The sequence below is a fragment of the Anastrepha obliqua genome, chromosome 4 (assembly GCF_027943255.1).
Source record: "Anastrepha obliqua isolate idAnaObli1 chromosome 4, idAnaObli1_1.0, whole genome shotgun sequence".
NCBI lineage: Eukaryota > Metazoa > Arthropoda > Insecta > Diptera > Tephritidae > Anastrepha > Anastrepha obliqua.
This window is the reverse complement of record NC_072895.1, coordinates 79,642,648-79,666,231: the sequence shown is the minus strand read 5'-3', so window position 1 is coordinate 79,666,231 and position 23,584 is coordinate 79,642,648. Positions and strand designations below refer to the sequence as shown.

Here is a 23,584-nt window from a genome sequence, read left to right as displayed (position 1 = left end):
GTCAACTTGATAGATTGATTATACTATACTATTATAGTTTTTTTTTTCAATTTTATCAAAGACATGACCGCAGAGAACTGTTTGGTCCTATTTTAGGTATTAAGAATCGAACTTCATCACTAGTTTCCTAAGCTTTCTGCACACCTTCATAGATTTTTTTTTTAATATTGCCTTGTAAAGTATTGTTTGAGCACGCATCGTTCTGACCTTGTATTTACTTTATATTATTTTATAATTTTACTTTATATATTTATTTATTCTGAGATCCAAGCGGCGATTAAATCTCTTGGTCGGGTTTTCACTAGTTCCATTTGATATGCGTGCTAGGGCATAGTAACATACCACGGAATCGTAAGGCAGACAAATTATCGAGAAAGGGCACTACCACTCGCCTCCGTCTTGGTATACCACTCTCAACCTACAAAATGTGTGATACAAATAGCATTGTCACTTCAGCCAACACGAAATGGGTTGATAGTCTGGCATGTAACGCTACAAAAAGAATTTGGCAAAATGGGACGTCAAGCGATCAAAGGCGCTATTTAATCAGTCAAGGAAAAACGCCTCTATGTTAGCTGCTTTGATCACAGGCCACTATCTCCTAGGTTAACATGCTCAAAGATTGAGCGTATATCATTTCGACTATTGCAGAAGCTGCAAGAATGAGTAGGAGGAACAGTCAGGTAAACTGCTACTGTGGTATCACAATGGATGGGCAACAGTCTAACTGAGTTGGTTTATAGACCGACTGCCACTTCATCTATCATTCTGAAGATTGGCAAATTTATGTTAATAATATACTCGCATCACTGGAAAATGTCCTTAGAAATACACTTTTTGTATCACCGTAATGATCATTTAGGCCTTCAAGTTCCCACAGAGTCAGACGAACATGGAGAAAGATTTAAGCAGATTAGCGCTTCTTTAGAACATCGGTATTCTGGGGAAAAAATGCAATCGCTGTCCGCTGATTCATATTGGAATTTAGTTACCGTACTAGTCAGTGGCGGCGCTAGGCGTCGGCGACGTCGGCCAGCGCCGACGGCCTCGCAGAAAAACGAGTTACCTATTTAATTTCGTTTCGCCAATCATCCTGGCTTCGCCCTAATGAGCCTTCTCACACACACTGCCCGACACGATATCTGTATTGGGTGAAAATGTTTGTAAGTAATGTGTGTGGCATTTATCATTTATTTAGTTATACCTACGTGCAAAAGATCTTAATTTAGCATATATACAAACATTATGTGTGTGTGTGCTCTTCATTATGAGCGTCCGATGCCAATATCGTATTATCGGGTAAGGTGAAAACGCTCGATTTCGCGACCGGCGCACGAGACTCTGGACGGGGAATCCCGTCTGTGAGAGTAATTTTCTTCATACGGCAACTTGCAGACTCGCAAGCGCAAAGTTTCTTTTTATTGTATTGTAAATTCATCACCCCGACGTTCTTATGCACAGTTCTAGTGGATAAAAGTTTACCGTTATTTGTTATTAATTTCATACCTAATGTTAAGGTAAGTCAGCATCAACTTTTTAACGACTTTAACGATAGTATATCACAACCCAAGGCCAGAAAGTTGGATTTCCTGACAAGTGTGGATATCCAACTTTCTGGCAATTTTGTAGACTTAGTTAAGTGTTATCAACTCATCCAATACATTTTAGAAAATAATTTAGATGAAATATTATATATCCAAATGTTTATATTACAATTAGAATCATGCTCACAGTTCCGGTCAGCACAGCTTCCGCTGAGAAAAGCTTCTCAAAGTTGAAATTGATAAAAACCTATTTGAGAAGCACAATGAGCCAAGATAGACTATCCGCGTTATCAGTTCTGAGAATCGAAGCTGAAATAGCGACTAGACTTAAATACTACAAAATCCTGAAAATCCAGTGAGACTAAAAGCCGATAAGTTCGACTATTTTAATTTCTGTGTGTAATTTTTTTTTATCATCATTTTATTAACAATAAAACTCGTTATACTCATAAATTATTTTATAATTTGGCTCACTTAATTTTACGGTTTTTTTCACTGCGAAGTAAGAGGCCTCGCGAAGTTGATGTCGCCGACGCACACATTTGCTCTAGCGCCGCCACTGGTACTAGTAATGCAGCTCTGTCCCATATCCGAACTACGGTGAAACCGTCCTCTGCATGTATTTTTTTTTTTGCGACTATAATGCGACCGTTATTATTTTACTGATTTTATTTTATGACTTACAAAAAAATATTACTCTTTATTCAAAAGTTATAATTGCAAGAAGTTGTTTTGACAGATGGCAGCCAATGTAAGGACATCACTCACTTTAAACATTATTTCGAAATTTTCTTTGCGCAACAATTTTGTATACCACTTATTCCCTTACATTTTCTACAGACTTATTGAATGGACCTCGTAGAAGCTTTACTCGTACATACTCGTGCTTGATTGCTTCCCTTTTTCGAGACCATACAACTCGACAGCCAAGTGGCATTTATGTATGTAGCACAGAAGTAGATAGTAAAGATGACGAGCAGCTGATAATGTAAAAACTGTCATCTTTGACAGTGAAAGTGAGTGGCAAAATATGATTCATTTTTAAGGGAAACGGAGGGGCTTGTACTCGTACTAAAGTGCTCGATTTACAGTTGTGTCATTGAAGTAATTGATGGAGTAATTGCCTAGCAGCTGAGGCTTCAATAACGCCATTGACTGCTTGTACACTCGTATTGGCAACAAAAGTGATTACGCAAAAGTTTGAAACATCTGCAGCCAAGAAGAAAGAAACGCCTCAACAGACGGTTGGCAGACATTTATGCAACTGTACAGTATACACCTACGTAAGCGTGTGTGTAAACAGAAGTAGACACGAACAGCAACAAGTTGGCTAACGTAACGAATTCAATTTTCATGATGGGTTCCTTCTCAGTGTTCTGTAATAAATCTACTTCTATTATGCATACACACTTAACTTGATGTTGCCTCCGCGTTGTATGTACAATAAGCTTTGTTCATCAATGTGACAAAAACTCATGAAATAGTTTATACAAAACTTACTTCGATTAATAAGGGTTTTATTTAATTATTAAGGTATGTAAAGCATAGTAAATACTAAGGTCGCGTTTCACTTGAAACGGCTGTCAAAGTCCATACAAATTGTATTGCCGTGAAATATGTATGAAATTTTCTATATATCATATTTCACGGCAAGTGGTACTCAGTTCATGCCGTGCAATCACCGCACATCATGTCAGCACGGTTTTTTCACACCTATTTAAAATGCACTTGTCATTTAAAACTGAGCGAAAACTGACAGTTCGTTTGCGAGTGAAATGCCTGATACATCTTTAAGCGAAATGTCTTCGTAAAGGGTGTATTTTAAGTAAATCTTCTTTATATTTTTTGACAATACAAATGTATGTTGCTGACGTAATTTCAGATTCAATGAGAGTATTCTCAAACTTGGTATGCGTGCAAACGCGCATAGGACCCGTGGTGAAAAAAAACAGGTGTGGCCAATATAATACCGTTAGCCGGCTCTCAGCAAATTTGAAAAAAAACTGCTGATTAGTTGACGTAACGACTGATTGAGCGAGTGCGTGAATACGTGTGAAATATTCTGCTCACGAGTCCCCAGTGACGTGACAGCCGAAGTTACTCGCTCAATTTCGTTGTTCACCATAACTGAAGCCCAAACCTAGGTTACCAGGTCATCTTTGCATAAAACCTTGACTGGTTTGGATTTTCGTTTATTGATTACAAATGCAGTTCTGTACAATTTTATGGATCTGCCGAACTGATCGAGCTGTTCGTAATTACTCGTATTAAAAACTTTTCCAAGCAGAAATTCACTCGGATATTTGCTATTTCTTGCCTAGCACTCCAGTTCTCTACCGACCAGCTATTGGTTGTGAACAAAAGAACATCAAAATTGGACTCAACTTGATTAGCACAAAATTCATTTACACAGTCGAGTGAAAACTCATTACTTTCTGTAACTGCAAGAACTCGTACCTAAGAAGAAGAAAAGTTGAACGCATCAGTGAAGACTGCTTTCGACGACAGATTGAGGACAGCTGACGCTAATGCATGGAATAGTAGCAGTTAAATAGCAACATGCGCCCAATTACCGTTCTGGATATTGTAGTAGGTTAAATTCCTACTTATCCAGAATTGAGTTTAGTATGTCAACTTATGCCCGGCCTATTAAGGGCATATATTTAGGCACACCGCATTCACATACCCCAACAAACCCACTCACCTAGCACCCCTCTCCCTGTGGACCAAACCTGTCGAAACAGCACATTTTCTGAGCCTACCGTTAGATGAGTTAGACGAAGACGATCGGTGACTACACCGCACTGGCATTGTTTAGTAAACTGCTACAACAACGACAGCAGCCAACATGGACTTGAGCTAATTCGAATAACTGCTATTGAAAAGCACTTTTCGTTAACAGGCGACTGCATTTTCCAGAAGAATTATATGCCTTGTCGCCGTGTCAGAACCATGGGTTTAAATTTTTAGTAGAATATTATTTTGTCATAAACTGCGACTTGTACTTTGGACTGGGCACGTAGAAGTATCCCAAGACCCGGTTAGCGCGCTTTGTTAGACTTTTTGATACGAGATTATATGAAATTTAATCATTTTTTATGCAACGATGTTACATGAAAGAGCGCTTTGGATACAGGTGATCTCAGATGTGGGCATTTTTCGACGACCAGCTAAGAGTGTGTTTACTTATGTATCTGTACGAGTATAATGCCAGAGAGGGCCCTCGAGAGAACAAAGAAACAGACAGAATATTTGCACTCAGATTTGGCTAAAATGGAGAATTTTGCATCAATTAAAAAGGAATTACTTAAAATTAGCTGCAAGCTAATGTTGTACTTATATATGTATTATATTTTCCATTATACGCTATTTTTCTTGTTTACAAAAGGGTCCACCTTAATGTGCATAATTGTGTACCTACGAAAATTCAATAGTTATATAAAAAGTCTACTTTGATTGTCAATTACGACGTGACTATGCTTTAAATTCACAGATATAGCAAACAAAGCCCTACCTAAGAAAGAATCATCAATATTGAATTTAAGAGCATTTCCGCTCAGAAGAAAAATGTCCAGTGGACACTCAAGAAAATATATGTTTTTTCGTTATTTTTCACATAAAACATTTCCAAATTCATTTTAAAAATATAATATCCTGTCACATATACATATTTGCATATCGTTACAGAGGTGAATATGTAGATATGTATATATGTATATACTTAGTCTTGCCATAAATTCTGTGACAACTTTTAGAATGTGTACGGCGGGAACGAATTCGCAGAAAAAAGTTCCGTTATCTCTACTTTTGTTCATATATGTACTTTGTTTACTCGTAAATTATACTCAGTTTCGTGCCAAATTTGTTAACAGTTAGGAGTGCGGAGCTAAGGAAAATCACATGGCAGTGATTGCATTTCAAAAGTGTGGTAAAAGTGCAAGTGAGATTTACAAATTGCTGGAAAAACTTAATATTTCGACAATGTCAGGCAGAAAAGGAAGTGGTCGTCCTCGCATCGTTCAAACCGTGAAGTCATAAAAGCTGTTGGAGAAAGAATTCTCAGAAATCGCCTTAGAAAGCAGAAAATCATGTCCAGGGAAATGAATGTATCGACCAGATTCATATCAACACTAATTAGAGATGATGTCCACATGAAAGCCTTCCGTCGCTCAACTGGTCATCTTTTGACAACGCGCTTAAAGAAAATTAGACTCGACGGATACAAGTAGCTTCTTCGGAGCCACACGGTCAACGGCCATGAAAATGTTCTTTTCCCAGATGAGAAAATTTACACTGTTGAAAAAGTTTTTAATGAGCAAAGCGACAAAATCTATGTTAAAACTTCTAAAGATGCAAAAAATGTTGTTCCAAGGTTTCAGCGTAGCCACCATCCAGCCTCCGTAATGGTTTGGTGGGGAGACTCTTTTAAAGACGTTACACCTCGTCATTTTTGCGAAAAAGGGGTTAAGACCAAGGCAAAAGCTTACCAGAAGAATGTCTTACAAGGCGAGGGTGAAGCAGTTGAGCAGTACTCTCTTTAATGGAGAGCATTAGTTCTTTCAGCAAGATTTCGCTACAGCCCATAAGGCAAAAACCACCCAGCAGTGGCTAAAAACAATATTTCTGGGTTCTTAGCCACAGAAGATTGACTGTCTAGAAAGTCCAGTTTGTGGTCAGAATTGAAGAACACAGCCTTTCGAAGACCTCAAAAAAATGTTTGAAGAGCCTCAAACAATATTTGGGTCAAGCAGCGACGTCAATATCCATGCAAACTGTGCGTGCTGCAGTAGCTGAATGGCTTAATCGTTTGAAGGCTTGTGTTCTATAACAAAGTTCAGGTTGAGTCTTTTATATGGAAGAAAATGCTCACCATCGTAAAAGCTGTAAAAGTGCATACCCAGACGTTTTTTTTTTGTGAATTTTGAATAAAGTTTGGAAGTTGTTAAACTGATTTTATTTTTTTTATTATAAGCTGGTAGATAATTCCATGGCATTTAGTTTTTGAATATGATGTTCGGCATATGTACATATCGCACCCTAAATACAAAAGGGTCACAACTCAAAATGTACCATTTGCTCAAATATGAACGAGACGTTATCAATAAAACGGTCCGCGGATGACATATGGCAAAAATAAATTTTTTGTTTTTTGGTAGGACTGTTATAAGCTTACATGGCCAATTTCAGCGTGATATGTCACATAGTTTGTTTTCTGTGCTACTGTAAACAAGTCAAGCTCGAGTGTGGAAAATTTTGAGTTGTGACCCTTTTGTATTATATTTAGGGTGCGATATATCCGCCACGGCTACGAGTTACATTGGCCAATCAATCAGTTGACCACTTTTTTACAGATTAATTATTTGGCCGGTATGGCGTCAATCGTGGCTTGAATATTGCAATTAAGTGCGCTGTATGGTAAGTTGCAGCGTCTTGTTGGAATCAAATAGAAACTTTTGGAAACAAAATTAAGTCGACATGGCTCGATAGCGCTCGCCATTCACCGTAACGGCAGCTGCTTCCTCATTTCTAAAGATATAAGGGCCGATGATGCCTGCCAGTGCTCTATGAGCTTCGTGAACAGATTTATTATTTTTTTTTTTTTCGAATAAATATCCACAATTTGGAAGCGTTGTTCTGGCGTTAAACGATTCATGATAGTTTGCCAAACCTTACTGAACAGAAATGTCAATTCAGTTTGTCATTCTCATCTGTCAAACCTTCGATACCGATATCGATTGTTTTCATGCAGCTAAAAAAAAATCCGATATAATAGCGAATCTGAAAAGTATGAAATTATGATTGCACAGAGCAACCTGTCGTGTCCTGAATGTATGCGCTCGTAAAACTTTTGGTAATTTTCCACATGGTGTCATAGCGTCGGTAGGTCAAGCCACACTGTCGCGTGTTTCTTATGTATTTCGAGTATTTAGCGTTTTTTTTAATTCAGATATATACCTATGTATGCAGATACATGAATTTCTCCCCTCTGTTTTAAAAGCATTTTCATTGTTTTTTTAATTAAATTGTAGTCTATTGCCGATTTGCTTCTTTCACTGCTTTCATCCTGCAACGTTTTGAATTTCCTTATACATATATATGTATGCATACAAGTACTTAGCAAACTTTCACCGATATTGCAACATTACCAGTGTGTCCATTTTAGTTGGCGCCAGACGCCGGTCTGGCTGTCAATTTGCAAACTTTCCTGACCCAATGATTACATTTTCCGTTTAAACTACATGTATCGGCCAGCGAAATGTGCGCTTCGAAAAACAGGATCTAACAACACATTTTACATCTTTATGCCAACTTGAACACACAACTTTTAACCTACATCTATACACATGCATGTATGTATGTGTGTTGCAAACAGGCGCAGATCTAGAAGGAGGCATTGGTGGATATCTTTGCGATGGCATCTTGAATTTCTGTAATGAATAACCACAGTGGGGCAATTCAATGGTACTTTTAAAACCATACATTCGTGATTTTACATTATTCATCGTTCGTGTTTAGACCTTCCCTTAAAAAATGCAGAACTGGGTGTACCACTCGAATACTCACTTAGTATATAAATATGGCTTATTAAAAATAGTATTATTATTATTAATTTAAAGCTTAAAAGAGTCGTGCTGAAGATATCACTCCACTTTTTAGTTGAGGGCGGTAGCCATAGTTGCCAGCTAGGTTTTTTAGACACTAGATTTAGTGATTTTTAAAATTAAAATGCCACAAAAACATGATTAGTGATGCATATGATGTAAATTGTCAGCGGATTCTCTAGATTCTTTCTTAAAATTTTTCTTTCCATGCTAGCAATTAGCGCGCTGTCAGCAACTTTAAGAATCCATACCTCTCATCCATACATTAAATCCATACATTAAGATTGGTCGGATAAGGGTCTTGTACATAAACTGGCAGAAGTTTAGGGAGGCGTTGCGGGACCTTGACGTTGCGCCACCAAGACTTCGAAAAAAACAGGTAATTGAGGCGGCTGTTGAGAAACTCAACGCTGCCCTAACCGAATGTTTTGAGTCAGCCTGTCCAATTCGACCTCTCCCTAGCCGGACTCCCGTTCCTTGGTGGAATCGAGAGCTCCAGATGTTGAGGCGTGAGTCGAGAAAACTTCTAAACCGGGCCCTCAAGACTAACCTTGCAGAGGACTGGGAGCGATACCGTGATGCTCAGAAGAACTACAAGAGGCTTATTCGGGAATCGAAAAGAGCCTCATTTAGGGAATTCTGCAGCGGTATTGAATCTCTGAGTGACACGGCGAAATTGGTTAGGATTCTGAAAAGGGACCCAACTGCAAGGCTGGGGTCACTTAGGAAATCTGATGGCTCCTTCACGGAGCGGAAAAGTGAGTCACTCAGCTTGTTGATGGAATCTCACTTTCCTGGTAATCAGATAAGCATCAGCCGGCAACAGCCCTTACTGATAGAGGCAGTTGTCAGAGCTGTTACACCTTCTCGGCATGACTGGTTCGTTGCCAGATCTGTGGTGAATGAGGCCACCATTCGATTTGCCATCAAATCTTTTGGCGGCTACAAGTCGCCCGGACCAGATGGCATATATCCTGCCGGGTGCGTAGACCGGGTGCTAGTAAATTGGATTCGTTCGATGCTGGCCCAAAGAATCGTTTCGGTGCGAGCAGAGGAAGATCTGCTGGTGTCATCTGCGGTTAATAGAGGCTGCCCCGAAGGCGGTGTGCTGTCTCCATTGCTCTGGTGCATGGTAATCGATCCTCTGCTCACCACCTTAAACGATTCGGGAGTCTACGCACAAGCATATGCGGACGATGTTGCTTGTTTGGTAACAGGCCCTTCGCTTATGAACATCTGCAGGAAAGTGCAGAAAACTCTGGATCGGATTGACACTTTGTGTCTTGGAGAAATCCTCGATAGTAAGCTCCTATGGAAATCACAAAACACTGACAGCTTTCTGGCAGTGCAAAGGTGTCTTTGGGAAAACGTGGAGTCTCTCTCCCAGCAAGGTCCCATGGATCTACACGGCTATGATAAGACCCATTATCACCTATGCATCAGTGGTCTGGATGAGTAGACTCTCTCTAGTGGGAGTCAGGAGGACCTTATCGAGACTAAAACGCACTGTGGCCATCTGTTGTACCGCAGCTTTTCCGACTACTTCAGGCCCGGCACTAGATGCTCTGATTGGTTTACCACCACTTGATGCTTTCATCCAAGGAGAGGCCTTGAAGGCCATCCGCAGACTGAAACACAGTGGGAACTGGTACGGAACACAGAGAAGGCATGGACATCGATCCAACGATTCTCTCCATGCCCCTTGACTTCATGCCATCAAGAGTCGTACTTGAAAAGAGATACAGTGTAGTGCTACCAGAGGCTCAGTTGTGGGGAGACTCAGAAAATGAGACCGGCAAACACTGTTTTCGCATTTTTACGGATGGCTCCAGGACCGAGCATTGCTCCGGCTCTGGGGTCTACGTGGAATCCAGCGGGACAAAACTGCACTTTGCTCTTGGAATGCATGCATCTGTGTTTCAAGCGGAGGTGTATACAGTTCAAGAAGCGATGTACTTTGTTGTGGAAAAACGATAGAGAGGCAGATCTATATGTGTCTGCAGCGACAGCCAAGCTGCGCTTATGGCCTTAGACAGCCCTCCAACCACATCAGGGGTAGTGAAGTCCTGTAAATCCAGACTGAACTATGTCGGTAGACATAATAGCCTGATGCTAACATGGGTCCCGGGACACGTGGGTATCGTGGGTAACGAGACCTCTGACTCCTTAGCTAAGATGGGCTCTGAGGCCAACTTCTTTGGCCCAGAGCCCGCTTTGCCACTCCCTTCTGCGGCCATCACGGCCACGGTTAGCAAATGGGTAACTACCACCCACAAGCAAGCTTGGCAGGCTGAGAGAGGCTGCAGATGGACAAAACTGATGTTACCTGTCATGTCCGATCGACTGTCGCAAACCCTTCTGTCATTAAGCAGAGGGGAGTGCAGACGGCTGGTTGGACTGATGACGGGCCACTTTCTGTGGGCAAAGCACATGGAAAGGTTGGGCATCTCAGACAGTGTAATCTGCCCGCCTTCGCTCGAATCAGGTTTGAGGTCTTTGGCACTGATGTGTTAAGAAGCGACCATCTTGGCTCCTTGGCACCACAAGATCTACTCAGATTTCTTCGGAGATCGGGTAGATTTAAAGAAAATTAAAAGGGAATCCAAGAGTAGTACAATGGACTCAATTAATGTCTGAGTGCTGCACTTGCTAGTTGTCCCGACAAAAAAAAAAAAACAAAAAACGTAGTTAACTTTGCAGTTTTACACAAGAAGCGGGACTAAACAAGTCAAGGTGGGCATAGTACGTTTTGTTGGCGGCGTTGATGTGATCTCTGAACGCAGAAGTTGAATCATAGCTACATGCGAACATAACTCCCAAATACTTAAAATGCTGCACTGCTTCAAAAGTACAAGCTCGATTTCAGTACACATTTGGTTTTGCTCTCGTTTACAAACAGACCAATACCGTTCGCAATTTTGTTAATTTTTAAAAAGGTTTCTTCTAAATCGTTCGTCTTCCTCGAGAGAATAGCGGTACCAGAACATAGAAACATATAAGGAAATGAAACTTCTTATAAGCTTGCCAGGAAGGTGTTGTCTGAATTAGTCTCACAGATCGCCTACCCGGTTATCGGCATCCCTTCAAGGATTTGATTTATTTGTGTTTACCGGCAATTTGAATTTTGATGAATAAAATTTACCAAAAAGGATTATTACCGTTAGCTGCGAAGATATTTGGAAGAAATAGCCAACCTTGGATTTTACAAGAAGGCATCTAAGAAGAAGGTGTGTAGAGTGGATACAGCAAAATATTATTTAAATGTAGGATCGACCTTCATCACAGTAGCTTTATGCAAAAACTATTGGACATGTTTGAGCAATAGTTAAGCAAACACAAATATGGCGCTCAAACAGTTATGAAAGCAAATGCGATGGATTTGGAGCCGATTACCTCTGCAACTAGCGCATAAATTAACACGAAGTATAACTCGAAGATGTGAAGCCATTATAGCTAATGGTGGTGACTATACATTTTATTGAATCGAATTTGGCAAGAAGTTTCTAAGTTATGGCGGTCACGCTTCTATTAGACAGACTGTAAATACCACATTTAAACCACCAACAACAAGCTTTTGGTTATCAGCGTGAAAAAGTGGAAAAAAGAAAATATTTTCTATTGAAAAGATTCGAATGCTTGTTACACATCATAAAAAAATAAAACATGTGAAAATGCGAACATGCGAACATGATGGTATAAAGATGTTCTGTTTTTCTCACGAGACGCAACCGTAAAACTGCTATAAGCAAAAGTGAAAACAAAAGTATCACCAAACAGTAGCAAAGCCATGAACATTCCGTTTAACCACCCCGGATGTGCCGCTAGATGCATGTGCACATATATGTGAGTGTGTTTGTAATTCATTTATATTTGGCGCTAGATTCTATGATGTAATCAACCCACTCAAAATTGCGCTCCCATTCACGTCTGATCTAAGTACGAGTCATTCCATTCCGTCATCCATGTGCCAATTTCTATCTCGAGAATGTTTGCTAAATTGTGTTTACGACTTTATGCGTCGTCTAATTTACGAGCTGCAGTAGTGCGCATGCGAAAACCATAAACCTACTCACCCTCGTAAAAGTCAATACACTGTAGCTGATTTGGCGCCATCAACGTCGCCAATGCGTGGCAAAATGTATTAAAAAAAATGTTGAGTCGGCAATTGACCTTACATACACACATAAATAAAGGGATTCCGTTTAAAAAATACAATGAAATTTAAAGCTACACTTATTTCAATCACTTTATTACAGCGCCACTACAATGTTGAAAACTCCGGAGATCTAATTTTACTCGTATTACATAAAAAATCGTAAACCCCATTAATTTGTTGCTATCCAAGTTATAGCCGGGAGCAATAAAAATTACCTCTTTTCCTACATAATTTATTTGGATTTATGCTCTGGAAAAAGATATACATACATACATACTCGTACATTAATAAATATGTAAAGCGATGAAACTTTGAAGGGCTTTCTGCCAAAATTTCAGTCTTTTGAATTATGGCAAACGAGCGATATACTGAAAGCGTGAAGTAATAGTAGTGGAATATGTGTAGATGAAATATTTCTCCGAACTTCGGACAGGTCTCTCTATCCCCAAACTGGGGTTTGATTGTCGTGCGAGGGCAATCTTGTCAAATAGGCAGAATTGGATTGAGGGGAAAATTTACACCGCAGCTTGCACCTCTGTCTTCACTGACGGCTCCAAGATGGGAACGAGATTTGGAGCAGGGTTTTCTCTAAATCAGCCAATTTATCTATCTCCTTAAAATTGCCGAATACTGCTAGTGTATTTCAGGCAGAGGTCTTTGCCTGCAAAATGTTTAGGGAATGTGGGAGCAAGGGAGATATTAACATTTTCTCCGATAGTCAAGCCGCGCTGACGACGCCATGGTGCAGAACCAAACTAGTAAACTCCTGTAAAGAGGTGATCAAATCTCTTGGGTGTGCAGGTAGCATTTATCTGATCTGGGTTCCAAAACATAGTAGCATAGAGAGAAATGAAACTACTGATGAGCTTGCCAGAAAAGATACTGAATTGGTCTCAGAGACTTCCCCCACCCGCTCATTGGCATCCCCCTGACAGTTGTTAAAAGTTGTTGTCATAACTTATTTCTCAGGAAACGCAGAATAGATGGAGCTTCATTTCTTCATGTACTATTTCGAAAACCCTTTGACCCCAGTACAATAGACGCAGACTCAGAAACTCCTGGGGACTCAATGCCATTCAGTTTTCAAACTCGTAGCTGTGTTTACCAGTCACTGGACAATCGGCCCACACGCAAAAAATCTAGGTTCACCAATTAACCCTCATTGCAGAAACTGTGGGGACCTTTGAAAGAAAGAAACTGTTGAGCACTTTCTCTGTAAATGTCCGGGCTTGGAAGCTAGACGACTAAAGTCACTGAGTGCTGCTTTCTTCGACAGCCTGGAACAGTGCGCCAACATAAATCCCATCAGTCTCCTCCATTACATCAACAGCTCTGGCTGGCTCCAGATATCTTCCTGTTGGAGGTCTCATAATGGTATCAAAACGGAGCTTTAGTGCTACTTGGCGAGTGCCAGAGAGATACTTCAACCATTTCACCTACTTGCCTATACATATGTAGATGTGGTATCATACTATTACGAGAAGCAACCTCACACATTTATTTTAGCGCCTCCGTGTCTCATCATCCTAGAAACGTGCTCCGAACCAAATTGATTCTTTAGAGCCAAAAAGCGCAATTTTTGTACGCCATTTTTGGGTTCAAGTCATTTATGGCCTTTAACGAATATTCAATTATGGCCTTAAACGAATGGTCTGCAAAAGTTTTGGCTGCAAGAAAGGAACTTTTTCTAGGTTTTTACCAGAAATTTTAGCCTAAATAATTATTTTGTATTTTATGGATCAATTTAAAGTACTTTTTTGATAAAATGTGTGATCAAAACAATGTATAAACACTTATCAGCATCTTAACTATTTTATTTTATTTTATTTTATTTTATTTTATTTTATTTTATTTTATTTTATTTTATTTTATTTTATTTTATTTTATTTTATTTTATTTTATTTTATTTTATTTTATTTTATTTTATTTTATTTTATTTTATTTTATTTTATTTTATTTTATTTTATTTGAAAAGGGTTTTATTACCTTAAAAACAGTCCGTTATTTGGTGCAGTCGATACTTTGAGGTTAAACGCAGTAGACGGGCTAGTTTACAGGAGTAGCAGCCCTTGGTCTGAAAAAGCCCGAGTAATTCCGGTACGTAAAACCGGCTGTCATGGGAATTAGTCTATACCTACTTTATTGTTGCCAGGTTGCCGAGAAGCAAATAATGCCTCCGCCGTTTCCCTCAACATTTGCACTACTTTTGATGTCAACATTTTTTTTTTTTTTTTTTTTTTTTTTTTTTGCCTCCTTTATTAATTACACCTGTCGTATGACACTAAGTAATTCTTTCTGCAGCTTGGATTTTATAACATTAATCATTATCAATATTACATTTGGGTTAAGTTGTTGTGTGAGTTTACAAGTGTAGGTATGTGCATAGCTTTAAATTATTCTAGTTATCAGCTGAGTTGGGGTTGGTCGTTTGAGCCGCCTAGAGTTTGCCCTTTCTGCTGTTGGGAGTTGTCGCATGTCATTATTGGAATGGTTCATTAAACGGACAATATGATTTGTGCTGCGTTTGCGGATGATTTCTGCTATTGTTTCGATGTTGAGATCGCGATGAATGTCTTCGTTTGGGATGTACCAAGGTGCATTGGTTATAGTTCTGAGTATTTTTGATTGTAGTCGTTGAATAATGTTAATGTTACTTTTGCTTGCAGTACCCCAGATTTCTATGCCGTATGCCCAGATTGGCACAATCACAGTTTTGTATATAAGTATTTTATTCAGCAATGACAGTTTCGAACGCCTGCCAAGTAGCCAATATAGTTGTCGGAATCTGTTTTTTACCTCATTTCTTTTCATCGTAATATGTTCTTTCCAGAGAAGTTTGGAGTCAATAGTCATTCCAAGGTATTTTGCTTTGGTGTCTATTGGGATTTGTGAGTGGTTTATTGTCAGATTCTTGTGTCTTACTTTCTTGTTGGAATAAACTACATGAATTGTTTTGCCGCTATTGATTTGTATACCCCAAGCATTAAACCATGTTAGTGTTTTGTTCAAAATTTGTTGTAACTTGTTTGTTGCTGCTTCTAAGGTTTTATGAGTTGCCAATAGGACAGTGTCATCTGCAAAAGTTGCTATCATGTCGATACTTGCAGGCAGGGGAATATCAGCTGTGTACAGCACATATAGTACAGGCCCTAGTACACTGCCCTGAGGTACACCGGCTTCCATGAGTTGAATATTAGAGTATTTGTCTCTATATTTCACATAAAAGAATCTGTTTGCTAAATAGCTTTTCATTAACAAATAGTAGTCGAGTGGAAGATACTGTTTAAGTTTAAATATTAAACCCTTGTGCCACACGCTGTCGAAAGCTTTCGCTACATCAAGATACACAGCAACACATGTATTTCTTTTGTCAATTTCTGATAATATTTTATTTGTTACTCTATGTACCTGTTCTATTGTTGAGTGTTTTTTACGAAATCCAAATTGGTGTGAGGGAAATAAGTTTCGGGCCTGTAGAATGGGGTCAAGGCGGTCAAGTATAAGCTTCTCAAAAAGTTTAGATAATGATGGTAATAAACTAATTGGTCTGTATGAAGAAGCTTCAGAGGCATCTTTATTGGGTTTGGGTATTGCGATGATTTCAGCAACCTTCCAAGGCAGTGGAAAATACTTCATTCGTAATGCTGAGTTAAATACATTTCTTAAGTACAGAGTTGCTTTGTCAGGTAACTCCTTTAGAATCCTTCCTGTGATTCCGTCATATCCTGGGGATTTATTTACGTCAATTTTTGTCTCAATTGCTATACGAATTTCTTTTGAAGTTATTTTCTTAATTGGTATGTTTATGTTATTTGTGAGGTGGGCATGAAATTCAGAATTGTCAATGTCTTGGTTGTTATGTTGATTTGTAAATGTTTTTTTAAAATGATCAGCGAGTATATTTGCTTTTTCTTTTGGTGTTTTCGCCCAAGAATTTGTACTTGTCCTTAGAGGGGGTTGGTGCATAACTGCGTTTTCGATGTCAACATGACTGAAGGATAAACGGGTTCACTGAAAACTGCTTCCCAGATTTTAAGCGTTTTGATGCTAGAGAATTCTAAACTTCACTTTGTTGGATATCCAGATTGGCTTCTAAAGCATTTGGGAAGTTGTTTACATAGCAAAAGCCACATATATGAATATTATAAGAAGAAGAATTTTATTCACTTAATTCTAGAATTTTTATTTAAAAAAGGAACTATGTACTTATGTGTCAGTGTTCATATGGAGCTTTCCATCCAACCAATAGGTTCATTCCGTCATTCAGCACGATACCAAGATCGTGTACCTAAATTCATTGTTTGTAGACGATATTAGTTTAGGTTACGGTAGCTTCCATTCTAAATGAGGGAATGCCACTTTTTTAGACTCAAACTTTCCCTCTAATTCTCAATGTGGCCACTTCACCTCTATGTAATAAAACCGCAAATATTGTGAACGGCTACGGATTCAAAGTCTGCCAGGCATCCAAAGAAGTAAGAATTTTAATAGCGATGCGCCTTTTTCCAAAAGAAGAAAAAGTGTTCAACACACTCCACTTCTGCCGCAAACATTATTGCCATTAAGTAGTGCCCGGTGATGATACCAAATACTGCACTAATGGATTGTTGGTCGAAGAACTAATGGAATGTCGGTTGACTAGCCTCGATATGTTTCCAACAATTCTGGGTCAAACCTGACTAGTTAACTTACAATTTACAATTGTTGACCTGTGCGCGATGAACCGACCTAATCCAGAGCTTGCTTAAGAAAATGATCAGCTTCAGTTCGTTGTCGAATGTTTCGTTGTGCTGGCTGAACTTCCTTACTGTGAGACGAAAAATCCCCTTCTTGCCCACTCTGGCATTGCAGTCGCCAAGCACGATTGTTATGTCTTGGCGGGGGTAGCGCTCATAGGAACTTTTCGGGCGCTCATAGAAGCAATATTTTGGTCGCATCGTCTTTATATTCCATCTGGGCGTGGAAACATCACGCTTTGATGCGGATTATTACGAGTGAATGAAAGTACTTGGCGACGAAGTTTCTCTCCCACTACAAATCCGACACCAATTTTGCGTTTTTTTTATATAGTAGCTAAAATAGATGTCGCAAGGTCCACGCCCGGGAGTTGTGACGTGCTTGAACCGTCTGCACAAGGATCATCCTGAACACTCTCTACTGAATGGCGATCAGAGACTTTCCCGACTTGCGTGGACATCAGCCCATGGAACCTAAACTTAGGATGACTTACTAGCTCGAACTAATTGCCAATTTTTGATTTTTAAATGCATGCCAAGATGTAGATCATGCAACAGACATAGTATAGGCATCAGGCATTGAAATTGCATATACATACACACATGTAGATGAACGTATATACATACGTACATATGCATGTAAGAATATGTGATTTTTACTTGTCAAACTATGTTGTCAAATTAAATTACTCACTTGTAAAAGTATTCTAGTTTTTGTGGACACAGGCCTAAAATTTCGCCAACTGAAAAAGAAGAAAAACAAAAAAACATTTATTAGTGAGTGATCACGAAATTCTCTAAGATAAAATAATTTTATTATTTCATACACCAGTTAAATGAATAATTCAATTCAATGATTGTATGTACACATTCGCATGCATAGACACACACACTTATGCGCATATATTCTATTCATATACATACAAACTGTGTGGAATTATATATACATACACATACGTTGATATATGTATTTAAAAGCAGCTATTTATTGCCATTTTAACTCAAGTACATGATGCTGACGCTGTGCGCGAATGCCGGTTTCTACGTACAACTGACTATCTCTTAAAGCAGTGATGACGTGTTGCCGGCATATGATGTCATGATGTTAAGCAAAATACACATCCAGATCATTCAACATGGTTTAACGCTGGCTTGTTCTCGGGCATGCATGTGTAAGTAGGTACGTAAAAATCTAATTGCCTCACCACTAAGCAAAAGTAGCTAAAACCGAGAATAAAAACAATATTTTTAAACTCTGGTCGAGCTCGAAATTACGATTTCGTATTGCAGTCTGTGTCGAAGCATCCGCTTCTCTCTGTAACTTTTATGCGTGCCCTAATTCTCTGCCCGTTAATTCTCCTGGTTTCCCCCATAAACTTTAAATATTACTTATAAAGACACATGCACGTATTCGGCAGCCCTCCTTTGTTTTAATCAGTTCAAAGTCTTGAAAATCTCTAAATTACATTAAAAAGACTACTAGCTATATCATTTAGTTTATTACAATTAAATATTTTTTTGTATTTCTCTTATTTAAAAATCAAGCCTTCTGTGTATAGTCCTCTGCGCCATATGGCAAATATCATTTCTGCCGCTATGGTGAGCAAGCCGAAAATAGCCATTCAAAGAAGTCTCAGCTGAGCTTTATTTCATGTGTCTGATACCTTTTGTTTAAAATTTTTGTATGCCAAATGAAAATTTGTGAAGTTCAACTCTGTTTATTCTGCTGCCAAGTGGCCATTAGAAGCGATGTTATTTCGGAAACCTGCATTATTTCTTTACTGAAAATTGCACTTTTGATATTTACATTACAAGCAAACACCCTCTATTCCAAGAAAAACTGAACTTTTTTATGAATAAAAAAAACGTATAGTGCCATCTTTTGGAAAATATTCGTATTTGCTAAACTATTTCCATTTTGGCATACTGTGAAAATAGCTACTGCGTCATGTTGGTTACTATTATTTGTAGTACAGTCGGAAAATGATCGATCAGCTGAAAAAGCCCGATTAATTTTTGTATAAAATTTGAAAAATCTTAAAAGCAGAAGAAGGGAAGAGAGTTACGAAGAATTCTTGGAGGTGTAAGAAAATGAATACTTTGAAGCAGAGGTGGGCCATCAATGTCACTCTAATAAGAGAGCAAACTCATCAATTAATTATTGACAAATGCGATGAGTAAAATGCGATAGAACCAGAAAACCTTAATGATTTTAGTGCAAATTAACCTGCCCTGTATACTCTAAAGTATTATACTCCGCGTTTGTTCGATCCAAATTACACTAGATTATCCTGCTTTTATTTGGAGATCTTATCAAACTTGTGCGTTTCGCAATCCGAATCCCGTATCCATCATACGGATCTCACTGCCGATTCATTAGTCTTTTCCCATTAAGTAAGAGAGGCTCTTTTCAGTCAGAGTCATTTATCTTTGATCTCATTAATGACAGCAGGGCAGTAACCCTGCTAATATGGAAGGAATACAGTTTATTGTTCTTTGCAGAAATTGTCGATGTTTTGAAGATTTTTCGCGTTGGGTCCAGTACAATTTCAGAAAAGGCAAACAGAGGGACTCCACAGGGAGGAGTGTTCTCTCCTCTTCTATGGAAACTAGTGATGAATCAAATTCTCCGATACTTGGAGGAGTTGAATTAAAACTTTAAACATCGACTAAATTATGGAGATTTAATGCAGAAGAAAATGCAGAACAAAGTGCAAAGAAAGCTTCTAATGCCTTATACGCATGCAGGAAAATGCTCGATAAAACATAGGGATTGTATCCTCGATTCACATATTGCATATACATGGCATACATATAATACTCTATGGTTCGCTAGTGTGGTGGATGGCGTATGATAAATTGACGCAAATTAAAATATTGGAAAGCGTGGAAAGGATTGCAGAAATATGTGTAACCGGCGCTATGAGCACAATTCCAACAGCGGCAATGGAAAAACTTCTCGACTGGCATCCAATCAAATTAGTAGTAAGAATTCTCACAAAGGTTTTTTGGTCACAGTAACATACATGTGAGGTCTGGTTTTGTAATAGAACAGAGTGGTTGGCAGAAGGGTTTAGAATCCGATCGCACGCACACAATTTCTTTACAGATGGATCAAAAATGACGGAAGAAGTAAGAGCAGCTGTCTTCCCCCTGCAGTTTGATCTCCAAAAGCCTTTTAGGCTTCCTAATCCCTGCACAATATTTCAAGCTGAGATCTATGCCTATTTCCTTTCTGAAAACGGAACTAAATTATTGGAATTTACTCCCCACGAAACTCGCACAAACATCTTCATCGATAGTCAAGCTGCTGTTAAAGCAATAATGACTGTAATGAATCTTTGAGAAAGGACAGGTCACAACTTACTGGATACCAAGACACAAGGTAATAGAGGGAATTGAGAGAGTTGACGACCTTGCTAAGACAGGCACCCGCTTGACTAGGATGTGTACGGCGAACAGTTTTAATGACGGAATTAGACGAGGAACTAACTCTGGAAGCACAGTCTATCTGGGAAGCCTCGACCGCCCACAGGATTACCAAAATAATACTATGGACTTGCAACACAAAATTAGCTAACTTTATTTTATCATTGCCAAGGAAGGCATATAAAATATTGGTTTGGAGTACTGACGGGACATTGTCTCACTCCATATCACGCAGTTAAAATGGGATTGGTCCAGAACGACGCGTGCACTTTTGCGAAGAAAAAATGGGTACGTTAAAACACCTCCTTTGCCACTGTCTTGCTCTAAGCAGAACTCGTTGCAACTGCCTGGGATCGGTATATTTTTCATCTCTGAAGGATATTGCTGACAAAATTTTAAACTGTTTATTCAAACATGTCTCACGAACTGTGTTTAACACCACATGAACAACACTGGTAAAACACACTTGTGATCTATGCGAGATCTATTCAAATTAGCTAGATATACCTAACCTAACCTAGTTTTATATATTATAAATTTGTTAAAATTCAATTTAAACTTGTACATATTTTGTAACACTGCTTACGTAAGTAATTTAATTTTACTACACTTTTTTCACTTTTTCTTAAATATTCTGGATACTCGTATTGTGGTAATTAATTTATCTCTTAAATGTCTGTTTAAATAGAGAAATAAAATTTAACCTTCACATTATTCCTGTCGTTTATTCCTGTCAATTAAGAATTTCTGGTATGGCCTCCAAGTAACAGGACATATTCCAACCTACAGCGCACAAATACAGAAAACAGCATTTTCGGGGCATTAGAGTCCGTCAAATTTTAGCTATTCCGTTGTACAAAACTCGTTATACAAAACCTACTACAGAATTTTTGAGACATTAAAGTGCCTATAAATCGAAAAATGACTGTCGAAAATTGCAACTAAATCTTTGGATTCTTTGGTAGATTAAAGTACAAGATTAGATATGTTATAAGTATGAAAACCATTAAGGATTTTTGAAAAAGTGGCAAGATATCGTTTTTTAATATTAAAAAAAAAAGTCTTAATTTGTGACACCATAAACAACTTTGTCTACATCTGCTTGAAGCCTACATACGTCAGTTGAGTTATCTATAACTGGACCCATTTTTAAGTCATCAACATATAACAGACAATTAGTAAATGACAAGCAATTGCGAATGCCGTCGATAAATAACACAAAGAGGAGGAGACCTAAAATACCTCACTGAGGTCTACCAGAAAAGGCTATCAATGTTTCAGAGAATATACGTACCAGTGACCAAGTTTAACCACACTACACCTTTCGCATAAATACGATTTCGCCCACTGTAGGAAGACAGAGTGAAACCCACTAGCCCTTTCTAGTGCGCTGAACCGCACCCCTGACTACGCAATGATTATTTATATAATAAAATGTTGTGAGAGACTCTATCGAATGCTTTGAACAAATCCGTACACAAATATGCAAGTGGCGCAAACGATTTCAATCACAGAAACTGACAGACGCCGATAATGTCAAGAATTGTGAGTGAATTATTGACAGCAATGCAATTTTTTTGTTTTCATTTACAACATTCACCTTATTCAATTTATTTGGCTAACTGCAGCTATTAATTATTCCTGAAACTGCATTAGCATAAGGAAAGCGTCATGAAACGATTGAAGCCATTCGTTCTAAAGCAATATTCCTAAAAAGCGAATAGTTACCTTGTTTTACAAGTATGAATCGGAAAAGGGTGGAAAGTGCGCCCTTCGCTATTCGAAGCAAACAGCGAATATCTTGATTAATGAAAAAATATTTGTCACAGGTTGTTTTTTTTAATAGAGGGTGTACATAACCGCACACATATCGCTACATAAATATGTATTAAATTATTTTCTGCAGTTTATGGACTACTGCTGAAAAATGAATTTAATTGACTTAATTCGTTGATGACATAAGCGTGCAACAACAAATCCAATGAGAAATAAACAAACTAAACGTATTTTGCCGGCAATACATATTTATGTACATATGTATAAATACGCAAGCAAAAACATACTTATGAATGTATGTGTGTATAAAAAGTTGATTTGCAATCAAACAACATTCACAATGCAAAGCTCTGTACTCACATACGTAAAAATATTTAAACCATGCGAAAATAAACAAAAGTGAATTTTGCCTACTAAACATTACAACCTTGAGAGCTGCTATCCATAAAAGTCCATGAGAGGAAAGTAAGTATTTTGCGTGCAATTGTTTTGCTTGTAGAAACAAATTGAGAAACTTTGCCTTTCTCTAAAAGTATAAATAAACTTCTTATTTAGTTTTTATCTATTTTTAGCTTTGTATAAAAATTCAGGGGCGAGGTAATTTTACGCATTATGACTCCCCGCGAAAGTGGTGCTGATAACAGGCCTTTTTATACCAAAACGTACACTTAAATGGCATTCATACCCTGCAAGAAAAATTAAAGAAATGAAAGAGTCTATTATTGTCAGTCAGTATTATCTATCTTTTTATGAAAATGGCTTATTTAAGAACAACATATCGCAAAATTCGTGATTTTTTTTGTGGAAATAATCGTTTGAATGAGTCGCCAATTTAATGGTTAGTCAAGAAACTGGCTCTGTCGTGGATAGAAAAAGGACCAATAGAAGGCAGACCTAAAATATTCTGTTGAGAATATTGCTGCTGTAACGCCAAGTATTGCTGGATAACCTTCAACATCGATATCTCGACGTACCCAACAATTAGACGTTCATGAACCGACTATCTGGCGGATTTTACCTGCAGACGTGTTGAGCCGTATTTTGAATAAAAATAGTGAAACCTGAAAGAATCTAAATTTTTACAAGTTTTATTTTAAAACAACACTATTTTAGAAATACCTTTACTTCAGTAGTCGAGAAAAACAACTTCAAAGTTTTCAGTTTGGAATGAAAGTAAATGAAAAGGAAAAGTAAAGTAAAGTATTTTCAGTAAAGTAAAAGTAAAGTATTTTCATCTAATGAAAGACTGTCAATTGCAGCATAAAAATAGTGTCGGTGGTAATTTTTGCATACTTATTAAAAAAAATTGTTTTCGAATTATGACACTATGAAGTGAATGAG

At 38.2% G+C, this 23,584-nt stretch overlaps 1 protein-coding gene across 8 annotated transcripts in view; it reads right to left on the bottom strand.

Annotated features, from left to right (window-relative positions):
* Window positions 1-23,584, bottom strand: part of LOC129246226 (protein 4.1 homolog) — a 111,894-nt gene that overhangs the window by 25,997 nt on the left and 62,313 nt on the right. For all 8 annotated transcript variants that reach the window (XM_054884869.1, XM_054884871.1, XM_054884870.1 and 5 more), the window contains one exon: window positions 17,733-17,781. The gene's annotated coding sequence lies outside the window, so the exon portion shown is untranslated. The remainder of the gene's footprint in view (window positions 1-17,732; window positions 17,782-23,584) is intronic.